Raw genomic sequence first — 21,726 nt, forward strand, 5'->3', positions numbered from 1 at the left:
TACGATAACCGCTTTGTTCATAGATAGCCTATCATATACTACAATTTACTAGGGGTAATTCAAAATCGAAAATTATCAAGTCTAATTCAGTTAAATGTGACCAGCTCATCAATGTGCCCAGTCAGGGCATCCACAAAAAACCGCATATCGGTTAAGCTACTAGTTGCCATGGCGCCCGCAAATGCACACCGGCTGCTGGCAGGGGTTAAAAATAATTACATTGCCAATCGGTTAAGACTGGCATACATCTACCACCCCATGTAGAGAACCACTACATATATGGACCAAAGACTAACGGAGTAAAAGTAACACAACATGTCTAACATATAACATATTGGAACCAGGAGGGCTATACAATATGTTGACGTAATATATCTACATAGATGGTTAATCCCTAGAGTGTCTGTCTCAATAACCTAAGCTCCTCAGGGGGAAGAATAGATACATTGGATGATCTAAAATATAGGTACATCACCTATAAAAGAAACAATGATACAAAGATTATGTTAAACCCAACAAATTGCCAATACATAGTGTGATCACAAATACTAAATCAACACACAAAATCAACTCATGACCAACAAACAAAGATGAAATACATAAAACATAAAACAAATTAAATAACAATAAAACAAGTAAAAGTAAAATAAGATACAAATAGAAGAATGAAATAAACAAACCAAATAAGATAAAGGAAATAAATGAAATAAACTATAATAGAATAAAACAGAATAGGGTGAAGAAAAAATAAAATAAAATAAACATAGAGTGATCAATAGGAAGAGAAACCACAGCCAGAGATAACAGCAAAAGAGAAAACTCCCAGAGATAAGAACCCGAAGACAGTTAACATGGGGGAAAAAAAGGAAAATGAAGGCAAAAATCAGAGCCCGAAAGCAGAAACAACAGAGTGTAAAAAAGAGGTAAGGGAAAGGGGGAGAAAAATGAGACAAAGGTCACCTGAATAAATGAACAGGTATAAATGGATCATGGACTCTCAGATACTCAAAGGTAATACAAGGATCAAAGTATGTCCATCTGAGCTCCACAAGATCCATCTGATAGGATCATCTTGGTAGAGTCATCTTAATCATAGGTCCCCTGGGTTCACAGAAAACAATGCCAGTCCAAACTGACATTGAGGCCCCTCGGGCGTAGTGTATTCAACTTGTACATCCACTTGGATTCTAATTGTAGTAATGTCCGGTGTCTATCCCCTCCTCTTGGAGGTACAGGTACATGATCAATGATCTTGAACCTTAAGTCCTGTACACTATGTCCACTGGTGGCAAAATGGTGTGCCACTGGTTGGTCACTTCCTTGGTTCCTAATTGCAGCTCTGATCGCTGATCTATGGTTGGCCATGCGGGTGCGGACGTCGTCAGCTGTTTTTCCCACGTAAAAAAGCCTGCACGGGCAATTGATGAGATAGACCACAAAGGGTGTAGTGCAAGTGAGGTAATGGTGTATCTTGTAATTAAGATTCTTATCCGGATGGCGAAAGGTGGCTCCAGGGATCATGGAGTGACATGTAGTGCACCCTATACATCGAAAACATCCCATCTTATTATGAGATAGCCAAGTCTTATTATCATAACAATGTAGTGGGTCGGTCACCACCAGTTGGTCTCTCAGGTTTCGATTTCTTTTAAACCCCACTCTCGGGCTATCCCAGTCTCCAAATGGTAGTGTGGGGTCACTTTGAATGATATGCCAATGTAACTTTAGGTTGTGTCCAATATGCTTAGTATCCGGACAATATTTTGTTGTAAAGGTCATACGATTAGTAGCCACTCTCTCCTTTTCTTTGGCCTCATCTTGTTCACCCATGCATTCAAGCAAATATTGCCACTTGTATCCCCTGGCCATGAATTTCACCGCCATGTCCTGGAGCTGTGTTTTCTTGGTCTCATTGTTGGTATTGTTTCTAGTCACTCTGGACATTTGGCCTTTGGGGATGGCTCTCAGTAAAGATGTGGGGTGACAGCTATGTGCATGTAGCACAGAGTTCCTGTCCGTTGGTTTCTGATACAATGTAGTTCCAATGCCATTGCCATCCCTAAAGATGCATAGGTCTAAGAACTCAACTTTGTCTTCACTGAAACACATCTTGAATTTGATGGGCTGTTCTAATTCATTCAATTCAAGGAACCATTTCTGCAATGATTCCCTTGAACCCCTCCACACCATGAACAGATCATCTATATACCGCTGGTATATAGCTATTTCTTCTTTCTGGAACACCTTCATAATTTCTTCCTCATAAAATTCTATGTATAAGTTTGCGAATGAAGGGGCAACATTCGAACCCATGGCGGTTCCTTTTATTTGGCAATAGTAGGACTTCTCGAATCTGAAATAATTCAGCCTCAGGCTCAATTCAAGAATCTGCAATAGAAAATGAGCAGGTGGACCCACATAAGGGTATCTATTCAGTGCTCTTGCAACCCTGTTGATGCCCTCTTTTTGTGGTATAACTGTGTAAAGACTATTTACATCGGCAGTGACTAATAGCCACTGGTCCTCCAGCCTTACATTCTTCAATTTCTCTAACAAGTCCATAGAATCTCTGGTATATGATCTCATATTTTTGACAAGAGGCTGTAGAAAGAAGTCCACAAACTGGGACAATGGTGATGTGATGGACTCACGGGCAGACACAATGGGCCTCCCTGGTGGTTGCGTTTGGTTCTTGTGTACTTTAGGTAGGGTATACAATATAGGGCATTTAGGATATTCTGTTATTAAAAAGCCTGCTATCTTCTCATCAATCCATCCCTGCATCACGCCCTCCTTCACCAAAGTATCAATTTCTTTCTGGAATTCCTTTGTCGGATTTCTTTGGAGTTGTGAATAAGTCATGGTGTCACTAAGTTGGAGCATAATATCTGATCGGTAGTAATCATAGTTCATTATCACGGTGGCTCCCCCTTTATCCGCTGGGCGGATGATTATCTTGGTGTCTGTAGCCAGAGTTTTTATGGCTGAAAATTCTATCTTTGTCAAGTTGTTTCTGAATTCCGGCTTAATTGCCATATTGGTATCATTTTGTACCAGGCGAGAGTATGTTTTTATACTCTAATTGTAGCCAGTGGGATCAAACTTACTGGCTTTATGAAATTGCATATCAGTTTCAGAGGCTATGCTATTACTAAAATGTTCTTTGAGTCTTAGTGATCGCTGGAATTTTTGTTGATCTATCCACAGATCAAAAGGGTCACCAATTTTGGTGGGTACAAAATTAAGTCCCTTATTTAAAAGCTGGATCTCTGGCTCTGATAGACCACGATCACTGATGTTGATAACCAAGTTATTATTCATTGGTGTAGTGGTGGAGGTTGGTGGGGGAACGGTGGTCTGCCTCTGACCACCTCTTCTTGGATGGCGCCTAGTGCTTACGTCACAGCATGGCCGTGAGGAGCGTGTTCCTAGCTACAACGCAGTGCTCCACGCAACTGAATATACCAAAACAGGTATTTGAACATTGATTAGATTGATAGAGTTTGTATTCCTTTTAGTAACATAGTTTAATCGTAAGGATTGGGATGTTTCTGTGAACTTTGATTTCTATGGTTGAACCCAAATACGGTCCGTGATGTTTATGTTATCTGGTGCCCATCTAGGTTGTTTTTATTAACACTAATAATCACTTGACACTGCACGTATCACAGTTTTTGTAAAGTTCACCTCAACCAGGGTGTTAGATGTGTGATAGATGTATATATATCACGATTTTGTGATGATAATGTTTTGATGCCATTATAATTTAGCACATTATGAGAATTAATGTACCTTTCATGTTTAACTGTTCACATCAATTGCTCTTTATAATGATTTATGTATACAGAGCTCTTCTGTTTTGCACTTTGGCCTAGGCTTTAGTCAGCCAGTACCTGTTTATTGAGGATCACCATGACAACTGTTTTTGAAATTTGGCGCAATTTTCTCACTGAGGGAGGGGCTTATTTTGTTTAAATTTTCAGTTGAATGCATCTTTTGTTTGTCTGAGGAAGGGGAGTGTGTCCCCGAAACGTCACGCTTGATTTATTAAATATTCACTAAAAGACCAGAGAGTGCTTTCCTTCATTTATATATACATATCTGCTAGCACCCTGGCATCTAATATTCTGGAAGTGAGAGTGCTCTCATTGAATCTATATATATATATATATATATATATATATATATATATATATATATATATATATATACACACACACACACACACACACACACATATATACAGGGAGTGCAGAATTATTAGGCAAGTTGTATTTTTGAGGATTACACACACACACACATAAATATATATATATATATATATATATATATATATATACACACACACACACATATATATATATATATATATATATATGTGTGTGTGTGTGTATATATATATATATATATATATGTGTGTGTGTGTGTCAAAAGAAGGACTTGACAGGCTCAGAAAAGTAAAAAATAGTGAGATATCTTGCAGAGGGATGCAGCACTCTTAAAATTGCAAAGCTTCTGAAGCGTGATCATCGAACAATCAAGCGTTTCATTCAAAATAGTCAACAGGGTCGCAAGAAGCGTGTGGAAAAACCAAGGCGCAAAATAACTGCCCATGAACTGAGAAAAGTCAAGCGTGCAGCTGCCAAGATGCCACTTGCCACCAGTTTGGCCATATTTCAGAGCTGCAACATCACTGGAGTGCCCAAAAGCACAAGGTGTGCAATACTCAGAGACATGGCCAAGGTAAGAAAGGCTGAAAGACGACCACCACTGAACAAGACACACAAGCTGAAATGTCAAGACTGGGCCAAGAAATATCTCAAGACTGATTTTTCTAAGGTCTTATGGACTGATGAAATGAGAGTGAGTCTTGATGGGCCAGATGGATGGGCCCGTGGCTGGATTGGTAAAGGGCAGAGAGCTCCAGTCCGACTCAGACGCCAGCAAGGTGGAGGTGGAGTACTGGTTTGGGCTGGTATCATCAAAGATGAGCTTGTGGGGCCTTTTCGGGTTGAGGATGGAGTCAAGCTCAACTCCCAGTCCTACTGCCAGTTTCTGGAAGACACCTTCTTCAAGCAGTGGTACAGGAAGAAGTCTGCATCCTTCAAGAAAAACATGATTTTCATGCAGGACAATGCTCCATCACACGCGTCCAAGTACTCCACAGCGTGGCTGGCAAGAAAGGGTATAAAAGAAGAAAATCTAATGACATGGTCTCCTTGTTCACCTGATCTGAACCCCATTGAGAACCTGTGGTCCATCATCAAATGTGAGATTTACAAGGAGGGAAAACAGTACACCTCTCTGAACAGTGTCTGGGAGGCTGTGGTTGCTGATGCACGCAATGTTGATGGTGAACAGATCAAAACACTGACAGAATCCATGGATGGCAGGCTTTTGAGTGTCCTTGCAAAGAAAGGTGGCTATATTGGTCACTGATTTGTTTTTGTTTTGTTTTTGAATGTCAGAAATGTATATTTGTGAATGTTGAGATGTTATATTGGTTTCACTGGTAAAAATAAATAATTGAAATGGGTATATATTTGTTTTTTGCTAAGTTGCCTAATAATTATGCACAGTAATAGTCACCTGCACACACAGATATCCCCCTAAAATAGCTATAACTAAAAGCAAACTAAAAACTACTTCCAAAACTTTTCAGCTTTGATATTAATGAGTTTTTTGGGTTCATTGAGAACATGGTTGTTGTTCAATAATAAAATTAATCCTCAAAAATACAACTTGCCTAATAATTCTGCACTCCCTGTATATATATATATATATATATATATATATATACACACACACATATATATATACATATATATATATATATATATATATATATATATATACATATACACACACACACACAGAGAAGAGAGGACCAAGTTGCAACCTTGCAAATCTGTTCCACAGAAGCTTCATTTTTAATGCCTAGGAAGAGGAAACAGCCCTCGTAGAATGAGCCGTAACTCTCTCAGGAGGCTGCTGTCCAGCAGTTTCATAAGCCAAGCGAATGATACTCTTCAGCCACAAAGAAAGAGAAGTAGCCGTAGCTTTCTGCCCCTTACGTTTTCCAGAGAAAACCACAAACAGAGCAGAAAACTGACGAAAATTCTTAGTCGCCTGTAAACAGAATTTCAATGCACGCACCAAGCCCAGATTGTGCAGCAGACGTTCCTTCTGAGAAGAAGGGTTAGGACATAAAGAAGGAACAACAATCTCCTGATTCATGTTCCGATCTGAAACCACTTTAGGGAGAAACCCTAACTTAGTACGCAAAACTACCTTATCTGAATGAAAAATAAGGTAAGGGGACTCATACTGTAATGCCGAGAGCTCAGAAACTCTACGAGCAGATGAAATAGCAACAAGAAACAAAACCTTCCAAGATAACAACTTAAAGGATTACTAACTTTTGCATTTTTTACTCAAAACGAAACACACATTTCAAAACATACATATAATTATTAAATAACTAACCTATATTCATTGTAAAACTAAGCTGAATAACGGCATAAAGATATCTCTTACTAATTCATCCTGACGTCACCTAATCCAGCCCTCCAATATGGGCAGTACATTTCGAAAAGCACTAACCTATTGTATCTCCTTCTTTTGCATATAATTAAGAGCCGATTACTGCATTTTTTTTAAAGACTCCAAGGAGGAGTAACCGGCTTAAACACAGGCCTGATTCTGACCAATGCCTGACAGAACGATTGCACGTCTGGTACATCCACCAGACGTTTATGTAACAAAATAGACAAGGCAGATATTTGACCCTTTAGGGAGCTTGCCGATAAACCCTTCTCCAAACCCTCTTGGAGAAAAGACAAAATTCTATGGCCTAGATTTAGAGTTCGGCGGTAAAAGGGCTGTTAACGCTCCGCGGGTTTTTTTCTGGCCGCACCATAAATTTAACTCTGGTATCGAGAGTTCAAACAAATGCTGCGTTAGGCTCCAAAAAAGGAGCGTAGAGCATTTTTACCGCAAATGCAACTCTCGATACCAGAGTTGCTTACGGACGCGGCCGGCATCAAAAACGTGCTCGTGCACGATTCTCCCATAGGAAACAATGGGGCTGTTTGAGCTGAAAAAAAAAATAACACCTGCAAAAAAGCAGCGTTCAGCTCCTAACGCAGCCCCATTGTTTCCTATGGGGAAACACTTCCTACGTCTGCACCTAACACCCTAACATGTACCCCGAGTCTAAACACCCCTAACCTTACACTTATTAACTCCTAATCTGCCGCCCCCCGCTATCGCTGACCCCTGCATTACACTTTTAACCCCTAATCTGCCGCTCCGTAAACCGCCGCCACCTACGTTATCCCTATGTACCCCTAATCTGCTGCCCTAACATCGCCGACCCCTATGTTATATTTATTAACCCCTAATCTGCCCCCCACAACGTCGCCGACACCTGCCTACACTTATTAACCCCTAATCTGCCGAGCGGACCTGAGCGCTACTATAATAAAGTTATTAACCCCTAATCCGCCTCACTAACCCTATCATAAATAGTATTAACCCCTAATCTGCCCTCCCTAACATCGCCGACACCTACCTTCAATTATTAACCCCTAATCTGCCGACCGGAGCTCACCGCTATTCTAATAAATGTATTAACCCCTAAAGCTAAGTCTAACCCTAACACTAACACCCCCCTAAGTTAAATATAATTTTTATCTAACGAAATAAATTAACTCTTATTAAATAAATGATTCCTATTTAAAGCTAAATACTTACCTGTAAAATAAATCCTAATATAGCTACAATATAAATTATAATTATATTATAGCTATTTTAGGATTAATATTTATTTTACAGGCAACTTTGTAATTATTTTAACCAGGTACAATAGCTATTAAATAGTTAAGAACTATTTAATAGTTACCTAGTTAAAATAATAACAAATTTACCTGTAAAATAAATCCTAACCTAAGATATAATTAAACCTAACACTACCCTATCAATAAAATAATTAAATAAACTACCTACAATTACCTACAATTAACCTAACACTACACTATCAATAAATTAATTAAACACAATTGCTACAAATAAATAAAATTAAATAAACTATCTAAAGTACAAAAAATAAAAAAGAACTAAGTTACAGAAAATAATAAAATATTTACAAACATAAGAAAAATATTACAACAAGCCCCCCAAAATAAAAAATTCCCTACCCTATTCTAAAATACAAATATTACAAGCTCTTTTACCTTACCAGCCCTGAACAGGGCCCTTTGCGGGGCATGCCCCAAGAATTTCAGCTCTTTTGCCTGTAAAAAAAAACATACAATACCCCCCCCCCCAACATTACAACCCACCACCCACATACCCCTAATCTAACCCAAACCCCCCTTAAATAAACCTAACACTACCCCCCTGATGATCTTCCTACCTTGTCTTCACCATGCCAGGTTCACCGATCCGTCCTGGCTCCAAGATCTTCATCCAACCCAAGCGGGGGCTAGACATCCACTGAAGAAGTCCAGAAGAGGGTCCAAAGTCTTCCTCCTATCCGGCAAGAAGAGGACATCCGGACCGGCAAACATCTTCTCCAAGCGGCATCTTCTATCTTCTTCCATCCGATGACGACCGGCTCCATCTTGAAGACCTCCAGCGCGGATCCATCCTCTTCTTCCGACGACTAGACGACGAATGACGGTTCCTTTAAGGGACGTCATCCAAGATGGCGTCCCTCGAATTCCGATTGGCTGATAGGATTCTATCAGCCAATCGGAATTAAGGTAGGAATTTTCTGATTGGCTGATGGAATCAGCCAATCAGAATCAAGTTCAATCCGATTGGCTGATCCAATCAGCCAATCAGATTGAGCTCGCATTCTATTGGCTGATCGGAACAGCCAATAGAATGCGAGCTCAATCTGATTGGCTGATTGGATCAGCCAATCGGATTGAACTATATTCTGATTGGCTGATTCCATCAGCCAATCAGAAAATTCCTACCTTAATTCCGATTGGCTGATAGAATCCTATCAGCCAATCGGAATTCGAGGGACGCCATCTTGGATGACGTCCCTTAAAGGAACCGTCATTCGTCGTCTAGTCGTCGGAAGAAGAGGATGGATCCGCGCTGGAGGTCTTCAAGATGGAGCCGGTCGTCATCGGATGGAAGAAGATAGAAGATGCCGCTTGGAGAAGATGTTTGCCGGTCCGGATGTCCTCTTCTTGCCGGATAGGAGGAAGACTTTGGACCCTCTTCTGGACTTCTTCAGTGGATGTCTAGCCCCCGCTTGGGTTGGATGAAGATCTTGGAGCCAGGACGGATCGGTGAACCTGGCATGGTGAAGACAAGGTAGGAAGATCATCAGGGGGGTAGTGTTAGGTTTATTTAAGGGGGGTTTGGGTTAGATTAGGGGTATGTGGGTGGTGGGTTGTAATGTTGGGGGGGGGGGTATTGTATGTTTTTTTTTACAGGCAAAAGAGCTGAAATTCTTGGGGCATGCCCCGCAAAGGGCCCTGTTCAGGGCTGGTAAGGTAAAAGAGCTTGTAATATTTGTATTTTAGAATAGGGTAGGGAATTTTTTATTTTGGGGGGCTTTGTTATTTTATTAGGGGGCTTAGAGTAGGTGTAATTAGTTTAAAATTGTTGTAATATTTTTCTTATGTTTGTAAATATTTTATTATTTTCTGTAACTTAGTTCTTTTTTATTTTTTGTACTTTAGATAGTTTATTTAATTTTATTTATTTGTAGCAATTGTGTTTAATTAATTTATTGATAGTGTAGTGTTAGGTTAATTGTAGGTAATTGTAGGTAGTTTATTTAATTATTTTATTGATAGGGTAGTGTTAGGTTTAATTATATCTTAGGTTAGGATTTATTTTACAGGTAAATTTGTTATTATTTTAACTAGGTAACTATTAAATAGTTCTTAACTATTTAATAGCTATTGTACCTGGTTAAAATAATTACAAAGTTGCCTGTAAAATAAATATTAATCCTAAAATAGCTATAATATAATTATAATTTATATTGTAGCTATATTAGGATTTATTTTACAGGTAAGTATTTAGCTTTAAATAGGAATCATTTATTTAATAAGAGTTAATTTATTTCGTTAGATAAAAATTATATTTAACTTAGGGGGGTGTTAGTGTTAGGGTTAGACTTAGCTTTAGGGGTTAATACATTTATTAGAATAGCGGTGAGCTCCGGTCGGCAGATTAGGGGTTAATAATTGAAGGTAGGTGTCGGCGATGTTAGGGAGGGCAGATTAGGGGTTAATACTATTTATGATAGGGTTAGTGAGGCGGATTAGGGGTTAATAACTTTATTATAGTAGCGCTCAGGTCCGCTCGGCAGATTAGGGGTTAATAAGTGTAGGTAGGTGTCGGCGACGTTGTGGGGGGCAGATTAGGGGTTAATAAATATAACATAGGGGTCGGCGATGTTAGGGGTAGCAGATTAGGGGTACATAGGGATAACGTAGGTGGCGGCGATTTGCGGTCGGAAGATTAGGGGTTAATTATTTTAAGTAGCTTGCGGCGACGTTGTGGGGGGCAAGTTAGGGGTTAATAGATATAATACAGGGGTCGGCGGTGTTAGGGGCAGCAGATTAGGGGTACATAAGTATAACGTAGGTGGCGGTCGGCAGATTAGGGGTTAAAATGTTTAATCGAGTGGCGGCGATGTGGGGGGACCTCGGTTTAGGGGTACATAGGTAGTTTATGGGTGTTAGTGTACTTTAGGGTACAGTAGTTAAGAGCTTTATAAACCGGCGTTAGCCAGAAAGCTCTTAACTCCTGCTATTTTCAGGCGGCTGGAATCTTGTCGTTAGAGCTCTAACGCTCACTGCAGAAACGACTCTAAATACCGGCGTTACAAAGATCCCATTGAAAAGATAGGCTACGCAAATGGCGTAGGGGGATCTGCGGTATGGAAAAGTCGCGGCTGAAAAGTGAGCGTTAGACCCTTTAATCACTGACTCCAAATACCAGCGGGCGCCCAAAACCAGCGTTAGGAGCCTCTAACGCTGGTTTTGACGGCTACCGCCGAACTCTAAATCTAGCCGTATGAATCTATGAATCTGAACTCTACTCCACAAGTAGCTTTTGAATTCACACCAATGCAGATATTTATGCCATATCTTATGGTTAATCTTTCTAGTCACAGGCTTACGAGCATGAATCATGGTCTCAATGACCAACTTCATGCTTAGATAAAATTAAGCGTTCAGATCTCCAAGCAGTCAGCTTCAGAGAAACTAGATTTGGATGAAGGAACGGCCCTTGAAGTAGAAGGTCCTTCCTCAATGGAAGTCTCCAAGGTGGAAGAGATGACATCTCCACCAGGTCTGCATACCAGATCCTGCGAGGCCACGTCAGTGCTATGAGGATCACCAACATCCTCTCTTGTTTGATTCGAGCAATGACTCGAGGAAGGAGAGCGAACGGGGGAAATAGGTATGTGAGACTGAAAATCCAAGGTACTGCCAGAGTGTCTATAAGTACCGCCTGAGGATACCTTGACCTCGACCCGTACCTCGGAAGCTTGGCATTATGCTGAGATGCCATGAGATCCAGCTCCGGCTGTCCCCATTTGAGAATCAAGCTGGAAAACACTTCCGGGTGGAGTTCCCACTCCCCCGGGTGAAAGGTCTGTCTGCTCAGAAAATCCGCCTACCAGTTGTCCACTCCTGGGATGTGGATCGCCGACAGGCAGCAGTTGTGAGACTCCCCCACTGAATTATCTTGGCTACCACTTCCATGGCCAAGGAACTCTGAGTTCCCCCCTGATGGTTGATGTAAGCCACTGAAGTTATGTTGTCCGACCGGAACCTGATAAACCAGGCCGAAGCTAACTGAGGCCAGGCCAGAAGAGCATTGAAGATTGCTCTCAGCTCCAGAATGGTTATGGGTAAAACAGACTCCGACCGAGTCCATGTCCCCTGAGCTTTTAGAGAGCCCCAGACTACTCCCCATCCCAGTAGGCTGGCGTCCGTTGTCACAATCACCCAGGTGGGTCTGCGGAAACAGGTCCCCTGGGAGAGATGATCCTGAGACAACCACTAAAGAAGAGAATCCTGTTCCAGATGTAATCGTGGACACAGATCCACATAATCTCCGTTCCACTGCCTGAGCATGCATAACTGCAGAGGCCTGAGGTGGAAACGGGCAAACGGGATGATGTCCATGGCTGCTACCATCAGACCGATTACCTCCATACATTGAGCCACTGATGGCCGAGGAGAGGACTGAAGAGCTAAACAGGAATCGAAAATATTTGATTTCCTGACTTCTGTCAGAAAAATTTTCACTGATAAGGAATCTATTATGGTCCCCAAGAAAACTACCCTTGTAGTTGGAACTAAGGAACTCTTTTCCAAATTCACCTTCCATCCGTGAGATTGCAGGAAGGATAACAACATTTCCATGTGGGATTTTGCTTGTTTAAAGGATGGTGCCTGAACCAGAATGTCGTCCAGATAAGGCGCCACTGCAATGCCCCGCAATCGAAGCACCGCCAACAGGGATCCCAGAACCTTTGAGAAAATTCTGGGATCTGTGGCAAGGCCGAATGGAAGAGCCACAAACTGGAAGTGTTTGTCTAGAAATGCAAAACTCAGAAACTTGTGATGATCCCTGTGGATGGGAACATGCAGGTATGCATCCTTTAAATCTACCATTGTCATAAATTGACCCTCTTGATCCAAGGGAAGAATGGAGCGAATAGTTTCCATCTTGAAGGACAGTACACTGAGGAATTTATTTAGACTTTTGAGATCTAAAATTGGTGTGAAGGTTCCTTCTTTTTTGGGAACCACAAACAGATTGTAGTAGAACCCCAGACCCTGTTCCTGCATTGGGACAGGAACTATCACTCCCAGGTCGGAAAGGTCCCGAACACAGAGTAAGAATGCATCTTTTTTTACCGGGTCTACAGATAATCTTGAAAGCAGAAACCTGCCCCTGGGAGGAAAGGTCTTGAACTCTAGCTTGTATCCCTGGGACACTATGTCCACCGCCCAAGGATCCTGAACATTCCGAACCCAAGCCTGAGTGAAGAAGGAAAGTCTGCCCCCTACAAGATTCGGTCCAGGATCGGAGACAGGCCCTTCATGCTGCTTTTGAGTCAATAGCGGACTTCTTGGATTGTTTTCCCTTGTTCCAAGATTGGTTGGGCCTTCAGGAAGGCTTGGACTGTTCCTGCTTGGAAGAAGGAGAGGAAGACTTACCCTTGAAGTTTCAAAAGGAACAAAAATTACTCTGACATCCATTCTGCTTATTCCTCTTGTCCTGAGGGAGGAAATGGCACTTTCCTCCCATAATGTCAGAAATTATTTCAATCAAACCCGGCCCAAACAAGGTCTTTCCCTTGTAAGGGATAGCTAAAAGCTTAGACTTAGATGACACATCTGCAGACCAAGATTTTAACCATAAAGATCTGCGGGCCAGTACGGCAAAACCGGAAAGCTTTGCTCCCAGTTTAATAACCTGTAGGGAAGCATCCGAAATAAAGGAATTGGCCAATTTAAGGGCCTTGATCCTATCCAGGATCTCTTCAAGGGGAGTGTCTGTCCGAATAGAATCAGACAACGCATCAAACCAGTATGCTGCCACACCGCAGGTTGCCACTGTAAACCCTGGTGTACATACATTTTCTTGAGTAACCCCTCTAATTTCTTGTCCATAGGATCCTTAAAGGAACAGCTATCTTCTATGGGAAAAGTGGTCCTCTCAGCTAGCATGGAAATTGCCCCTTCCACCTTGGACACCGTCTGCCAAGACTCCTTGACAGAGTCTGCTACAGGAAACATCTTAAATATAGGGAATGGAGAAAAAGGGGATAGCCGGTCTCTCCCATTCCCTAGCAATAATCTCTGTAGCTCGATCTGGTACAGGAAAAACCTCCTCCATGGAAGGTATATCAAAATACTTGTTTAGTTTACTAGACTTCTTAGGATTGACTACAACAGTAGTGTCGGAGTCATCCAGGGTAGCTAAAACCTCCTTAAGTAACAAACGGAGGTGTTCGAGCTAAAACCTGAAAGATACAACTTCAGTATCAGCAGAAGGAATTGCACTGAGTCTGAGATTTCACCCTCACATGCTACTGAAGTATCGTCCTCCTCAGACTTCTGGGAGGGGACATTCGGAATAGCCACGCCTGTGTCAGCAACCTTACTCACTGATTGTTTACATTTCCTCTTGCGCTTTCCCTGTAGCATGGGAAAAGCAGACAACACATCAGATACCGCTGAGGACATGAGGGAAGCAATGTCTTGCAAAGTAACTACAGGTGGAGTAATAGAGAAAGCGCAGGGGAATGGCTGTGTGGACGATAAATTTTGGGACGCTTGAGGAGAAAGCTGCGGCATATCTTGAACATTGTCAGAAGACTCCTGAACAGCATCCGCCTTAGACAATGTCGGCTCAGGAAAAAAATCTATCCCTGTAACACATTATTTTTAAAGCTTTGAAATGAAGACTTTAAATGCTAAACAGCATTATAAACCTAATAAAATAATCACACAACACAGAATATATAATAAAACTAAGTTAAATGAACAAAAAAATTTGCTAAACAGTATTATAAACCTAATAAAATAATCACACAACACATACTTCACTTGCATTTTTCTGCAAACAGTTCTTTCTATGCATTCGAATCTGGACTGATTTATAGACAGGAAGATCTTGTTCCTTTGCAAACTGCTCAATAGCTCAGGTCTGGTTAAACTGATTAATTTAAGCTTGCTTGGCTTGCATATCTTTGCTGCAACACAAGCAGACAGCTCCACTTACTGGCTATTTTAATCAATGCACTGCTTCTCAATGCTTTTCAATAGCAGTCACATGACTGAAAAAAAAGGTTGTTATTCTGAAACGGTGCAAATTGAACCGTTGTAAACCGAGGGCCACCTGTATTACAGATATTGAGAGAAATTCTAAAGCTAGAAGGTTGAAGTATGCAAGTGAACCTAGGTAGGCTATCCCGGCCGTAGACAGCCCACCCTCCTCTGCACAAGATACTAAAACAACCTATAGGTACAGTGAAATGATAAAGAATCGCTATAAATGAGTTTAGATACAGCTAAACTATATATCAAGAGAGACATCAACAACCCTCAAGTATCAATCCCATGGCATCTACCATATAGTGTATTCATTTAGCTAGGTACAGTATTAAACCACAATTAGTGAAAATATGAGCTATAAATTCTATAACAACTGCCATAGACTGAGTGACATTAAACATTTGGATCTACTAGCAGATATCTTGCAGCTAAAGTAAAGCCTAAGCTTCAAGCTTATATTTTTCCCTGGGAAGATTACTATTAATAGAACAATTAAGATCTCATTTATCATTGGGTACATTATAGTACTGACTCAGGGGCATGGGCCCCATACCCCCAGGTCAAAAGTGAAATGTGCAGTTCCCTAGCATATAATATAAAAATATGACCAGTATAAAAAGAGTAAGGGGCTGGCAAATATGAACAGTATAGCTGCAGCCCAAGAACTACTATAATACTAAGTTTAGATCTTAGAGTCTCTATGAAGAGTGTAGAAGCACATAAACCTCAAGTAAGGGCATTGGTATCTTTAAACTAAACATTGTGTCAAGTTAAACATACGAAATTTATTCTATTAAAAAGGATAAACACAGCTAAACCAAGTGGTAGATATCTAAACAACAGAACTTGAGCACGGTGGTGTAATACATATACAAATAGTGGGTAAATCAGACTAGCAAGTGATCTCCTATAATGGAAATTATGGGCCATTTTAATAAACTGCTAAAGGCCTTGAATGAAAATAAACAAAAACCAAATAATACCAGCAATAGGATCGAGTCCATACATAACTAGTTCAGATAACTCCGATCACAGCGTGTACAACCTCTCCTCAGTCCACGGTATTTTAACCTATGCCAGCTTTTTGTGGGACATAGAGGTCAGTTGAAACCATTTTAGGAGCCCTCTGTATGGCGTGTTCGGATGGAGGTTCGTCCGCATAAGTTGTGGCCTCTCCGACAGAAGAGGTAAGTGTCTGTAATTTGTGGAATGTCACCAAGCATCGAAACGGCTCTACCCCCGACTGCAGGTGTCCCTGAGTCTTAGACTTCCAAGCCGTCGGATTATCTCCTGGAGCGGTGTAGCCGGCCTGATCCAATGCTCCATGCGCAATGTCCGGTCTATCCAGTCGGCTTCCCGCTGTCATAGGTACTGTGTCAAAGCCGCTCCAGGTGTCTCTAAGAGCAATTAAGGGGTACCTGGGTCCCAGAGCATCCCCACCTTTGGAGACAGTTGCAGAGGCAGATGTATAAGCACCATATTCTGCGGGCCTTACTTCAGTGGGTTGGAGGGTCCTCTGGAGTGTGAGTTCCACTGTAACTCGACAGACGTCTAGAAGGTTACTTATTTCCTGTATAATAAAGGATGCAGGCTCCATGTTACCGTTACTCATGAGTTGTCGTTATTAGAGGTAATACAGTTCCAATAAGTCGGATTCACTCCCCACACTGGGCGCCACGTGGAGGGGCAAAATGGCGACTTCCGAGATATCAGATCAGCCAAATAAGTGCTAAAAACTTGAAAGTCCGTCTGCAAAGTGCTTATCACTTAAAAGTGAAGTAGCCAGATCCCTGGAGCCTAGAAAGTAGCTGGTCACAAGTGTTAGAACAATCGCCAAATTAGCCTCTGTATATGATATAGTCAGAGCTATTGCAATGTGCGGCCATTCAGCTTCAGTGTCAGCTCCGCCCCCCCCCCCGAATCAAAGACTTGAACCAAGATGCCAATGAAATGGCAGAAGCCTTCTGATCTTTCCTGGAACCAGAAAAGATAACAAATAGACTAGAAGTCTTTCTAAAACCTTTAGTAGCTTCAACATAATATTTCAAAGCTCTTACTACATCCAAAGAATGTAAAGATCTCTCCAGAGAATTCTTAGGATTAGGACACAATGAAGGGACAACAATTTCTATACTAATGTTGTTAGAATTCACAACCTTAGGTAAGAATTTAAATGAAGTCTGCAACACCGCCTTATCCTGATGAAAAATCAGAAAAGGAGATTCACAAGAAAGAGCAGATAACTCAGAAACTCTTCTAGCAGAAGAGATGGCCAAAAGGAACAACACTTTCCAAGAAAGTAATTTAATATCCAGAGAATGCATAAGTTCAAACGGAGGAGCCTGTAAAGCCCTCAGAACCAAATTAAGACTCCAAGGAGGAGAGATTGACTTAATGACAGGCTTGATAAGAACCAAAGCCTGTACAAAACAATGAATATCAGGATGATTAGCAATCTTTCTGTGAAAAAGAACAGAAAGAGCAGAGATTTGACCTTTCAAAGAGCTGGCAGACAAACCCTTATCCAAACCATCCTGAAGAAACTGTAAAATTCTAGGAATTCTAAAAGAATGCCAAGAGAATTTATGAGAAGAACACCAAGAAATGTAAGTCTTCCAGACTCGATAATAAATCTTCCTAGACACAGATTTACGAGTCTGTAACATAGTATTAATCACTGAGTCAGAGAAACCTCTACGACTAAGAATCAAGCGTTCAATCTACATACCTTCAAATTTAATGATTTGAGATCCTGATGGAAAAATGGGCCTTGAGATAGAAGGTCTGGCCTTAACGGAAGTGTCTAAGGTTGGCATAGATCCGGATACCAAAACCTGTCAGGCCATGCTGGAGTCACCAGCAATACAAACGAACGTTCCATTAGAATTTTGGAAATCACTTTTGGAAGAAGAACTAGAGGCGGAAAGATATAAGCAAATTGATAATTCCAAGGAAACGACAACGCGTCCACTGCTTCCGTCTGAGGATCCCTGGATCTGGACAGATACCTGGGAAGTTTCTTGTTTAGATCTATTTCTGGAAGTCCCCAGATTTGAACAATCTGAAGAAATACCTCTGGGTGAAGAGACCATTCGCCTGGATGTAACGTCTGGCAACTGAGATAATCCGCTTCCCAATTGTCTACACCTGGGATGTGAACCGCAGACATTAGACAGGAGCTGGATTCCGCCCATACAAGTATCCGAGATACTTATTTCATAGCCTGAGGACAGTGAGTCCCACCTTGATGATTGACATACGCCACGGTTGTGACATTGTCTGTCTGAAAACAAATAAACAATTCTCTCTTCAGAAGAAGCCAGAACTGAAGAGCTCTAAAAATCGCACGGAGTTCCAAAATGTTGATTGGTAATTTCGCCTCCTGAAATTCCCAAACCCCCTGCGCTGTCAGAGGTCCCCATACAGCTCCCCAACCTGAAAGACTTGCATCTGTTGAAATCACAGTCCAGGTTGGACGAACAAAAGAGGCCCCTTGAATTAGACGATGGTGATTCAACCACCAAGTCAGAGAAGATCGAACATTGGGATTTAAGGATATTAATTGTGATATTTTTGTATAATCCCTGCACCACTGGTTCAGCATACAAAGCTGGAGAGGTCTCATGTGAAAACGAGCAAAAGGGATTGCATCTGATGCAGCAGTCATGAGACCTAGAATTTCCATGCACAAAGCTACCGAAGGGAACGATTGAGACTGAAGGTTTCGACAAGCTGAAACCAACTTCAGACGTCTCTTTTCTGTTAGAGACAAAGTCATGGACACTGAATCTATTTGAAAACCCATAAAGGTTACCTTTGTCTGAGGAATCAAGGAACTCTTTGGTAAATTGATCCTCCAACCATGTCTTTGAAGAAACAACACAAGTTGAGTAGTATGAGATTCTGCAGAATGTAAAGACTGAGCAAGTACCAAGATATCGTCCAAATAAGGAAACACCGCAATACCCTGTTCTCTGATTACAGAGAGAAGGGCACCGAGAACCTTTGAAAAGGTCCTTGGAGCTGTAGCTAGGCCAAACGGAAGAGCAACAAATTGGTAATGCTTGTCTAGAAAAGAGAATCTCAGGAACTGATAGTGATCTGGATGAATTGGAATATGAAGATATGCACCCTGTAAGTCTATTGTAGACATATAATGCCCTTGCTGAACAAAAGGCAGAATAGTCCTTATAGTCACCATTTTGAATGTCGGTATCCTTGCATAACGATTCAATATTTTTAGATCCAGAACTGGTCTGAAGGAATTCTCCTTCTTTGGTACAATGAATAGATTTGAGTAAAACCCCAGACCCCGTTCCAGAACTGGAACTGGCACAATTACCCCAGCCAACTCTAGGTCTGAAACACATTTCAGAAACGCCTGAGCCTTCACTGGGTTTACTGGAATGCGTGAGAGAAACAATCTTCTCACAGGCAGCCTTACCTTAAAACCTATTCTGTATCCTTGTGAAACAATGTTCTGAATCCAAAGACTGTGAATCGAATTGATCCAAATATCTTTAAAAAATCGTAACCTACCCCCTACCAGCTGTGCTGGAATGAGGGCTGCACCTTCATGCGGATTTGGAAGCTGGTTTTGACTTTCTAAAAGGCTTCGATTTATTCCAGACTGGAGAAGGTTTCCAAACGGAAACCGTTCCTTTAGGGGAAGGGTCAGGCTTCTGTTCCTTATTCTGACGAAAGGAACGAAAACGATTAGCAGCCCTATATTTACCTTTAGATTTTTTGTCCTGAGGCAAAAAGGTTCCTTTCCCCCCAGTAACAGTTGAAATTATAGAATCCAACTGTGAACCAAATAATTTATTACCTTGGAAAGAGAAAGCAATGTTGACTTAGAAGTCATATCTGCATTCCAAGATTTAAGCCATGAAGCTCTTCTAGCTAAAATAGCTAAAGACATATACCTGACATCAATTCTAATGATATAAAAAATGGCATCACAAACAAAGTTATTAGCATGTTGAAGAAGTTTAACAATGCTATAAGCATTATGGTCTGACACTTGTTGCGCTAAAGCCTCCAACCAGAAAGTGGAAGCTGCAGCAACATCAGCCAAAGAAATAGCAAGTCTAAGAAGATTACCTGAACATAAATAAGCTCTCCTTAGAAAGGATTCAAGCTTCCTATCTAAAGGATCCTTAAAGGAAGTACTATCCGCCATAGGAATAGTAGTACGTTTAGCAAGAGTAGAGATAGCCCCATCAACTTTAGGGATTTTATCCCAAAACTCTAATCTATCAGATGGCACAGGGTACAATTTCTTAAACCTTGGAGAAGGAGTAAATGAAGTACCCAGACTATTTCATTCCCTAGAAATTACTTCTGAAATAGCATCAGGGACTGGAAAAACTTGTGGAATAACTACATGAGGTTTAAAAACCGAATTTAAACGCTTAGTAGATTTAGTATCAAGAGGACTAGACTCCTCCATATCTAATGCAATCAACACTTCTTTAAGTAAAGAACGAATAAACTCCATCTTAAATAAATATGAAGATTTATCAGTGTCAATATCTGAGGCAGAATCTTCTGAACCAGATATATCCTCATCAGAAACAGATAAGTCAGAATGATGGCGGTCACTTAAAAATTAATCTGAAATATGAGAAGTTTTAAAAGACCTTTTACGTTTACTGGAAGGAGGAACAACAGACAGAGCCTTCCTAATAGAATTAGAAACAAATTCTTTTACATTAACAGGGACATCCTGAACATTAGATGTTGAAGGAAAAACAACAGGTAAAGGATTATTACTAATGGAGACATTATCTGCGTTAGAAAGTTTATCATGACAACTAACACAAACTACAGCCGGAGGAACAGTTACCAAAAGTTTACAACAAATGCACTTAGCTTTGGTAGAACCAACATCAGGCAGCGTCTTTCCAGAAGTAGATTCTGATCCAGGGTCAGGTTGTGACATCTTGCAATATGTAATAGAAAAAACAACATATAAAGCAAAATTATCAAATTCCTTAAATGACAGTTTCAGGAATGGGAAAAAATGCAAAATAAACAAGCCTCTAGCAACCAGAAGCAACAAAAAAAATGAGACTTAAATAATGTGAAAAAAAGTGGAAACAAGTATGACGCCCACATTTTTTGGCACCAAGTATGACGCCCACATTATTGGCGCCAAGAGCAACGCCCATATTTTTTGGCCCCAAATATGACGCCACATCTTCTGGCACTGAAAACGACGCCCCCATTTTTTGGCGCAAAAAAACGTCTGAAACACACATGCGTCAAAAAATGACACAACCACGAACAAACTTCCGGCGTCAACTATGGCGCCGGAAATGACAAAATTTTGCGCCAAAAAAGTTTGCGCCAAAAATTACGCAATAAATTGAAGTATTTTCTGCCCCCGCGAGCCTAACAGCTCGCAGGGAAAAAAGTCAATTGAAAATTTTAAGGTAAGAAAAAATATTTATTCATATGCATTATCCCAAAATTATAAAACTGACAGTTTGAATGAAGGAATACGGATTATCCTGAATCATGGCAAATATAAGTTTAAACACATATATTTAGAACTTTACATATAAAGTGCCCAACCATAGCTTAGAGTGTCATAAATAAAATAAGACTTACTTACCCTAAGACACTCATCTACATATAGTAGATAGCCAAACCAGTACTGAAACGAGAATCAGTAGAGGTAATGGTATATAAGAGTATATCGTCGATCTGAAAAGGGAGGTAGGAGAAGAAATCTCTACGACCGATAACAGAGAACCTATGAAATAGATCCCCTAGAGGAAGACCATTGTATTCAAATAGGCAATACTCTCTTCACATCCCTCTGACATTCACTGCACTCTGAGAGGAAAACCGGGCTTCAGCCTGCTGCGAAGCGCATATCAAC

The sequence above is a fragment of the Bombina bombina genome, chromosome 11 (assembly GCF_027579735.1).
Source record: "Bombina bombina isolate aBomBom1 chromosome 11, aBomBom1.pri, whole genome shotgun sequence".
NCBI lineage: Eukaryota > Metazoa > Chordata > Amphibia > Anura > Bombinatoridae > Bombina > Bombina bombina.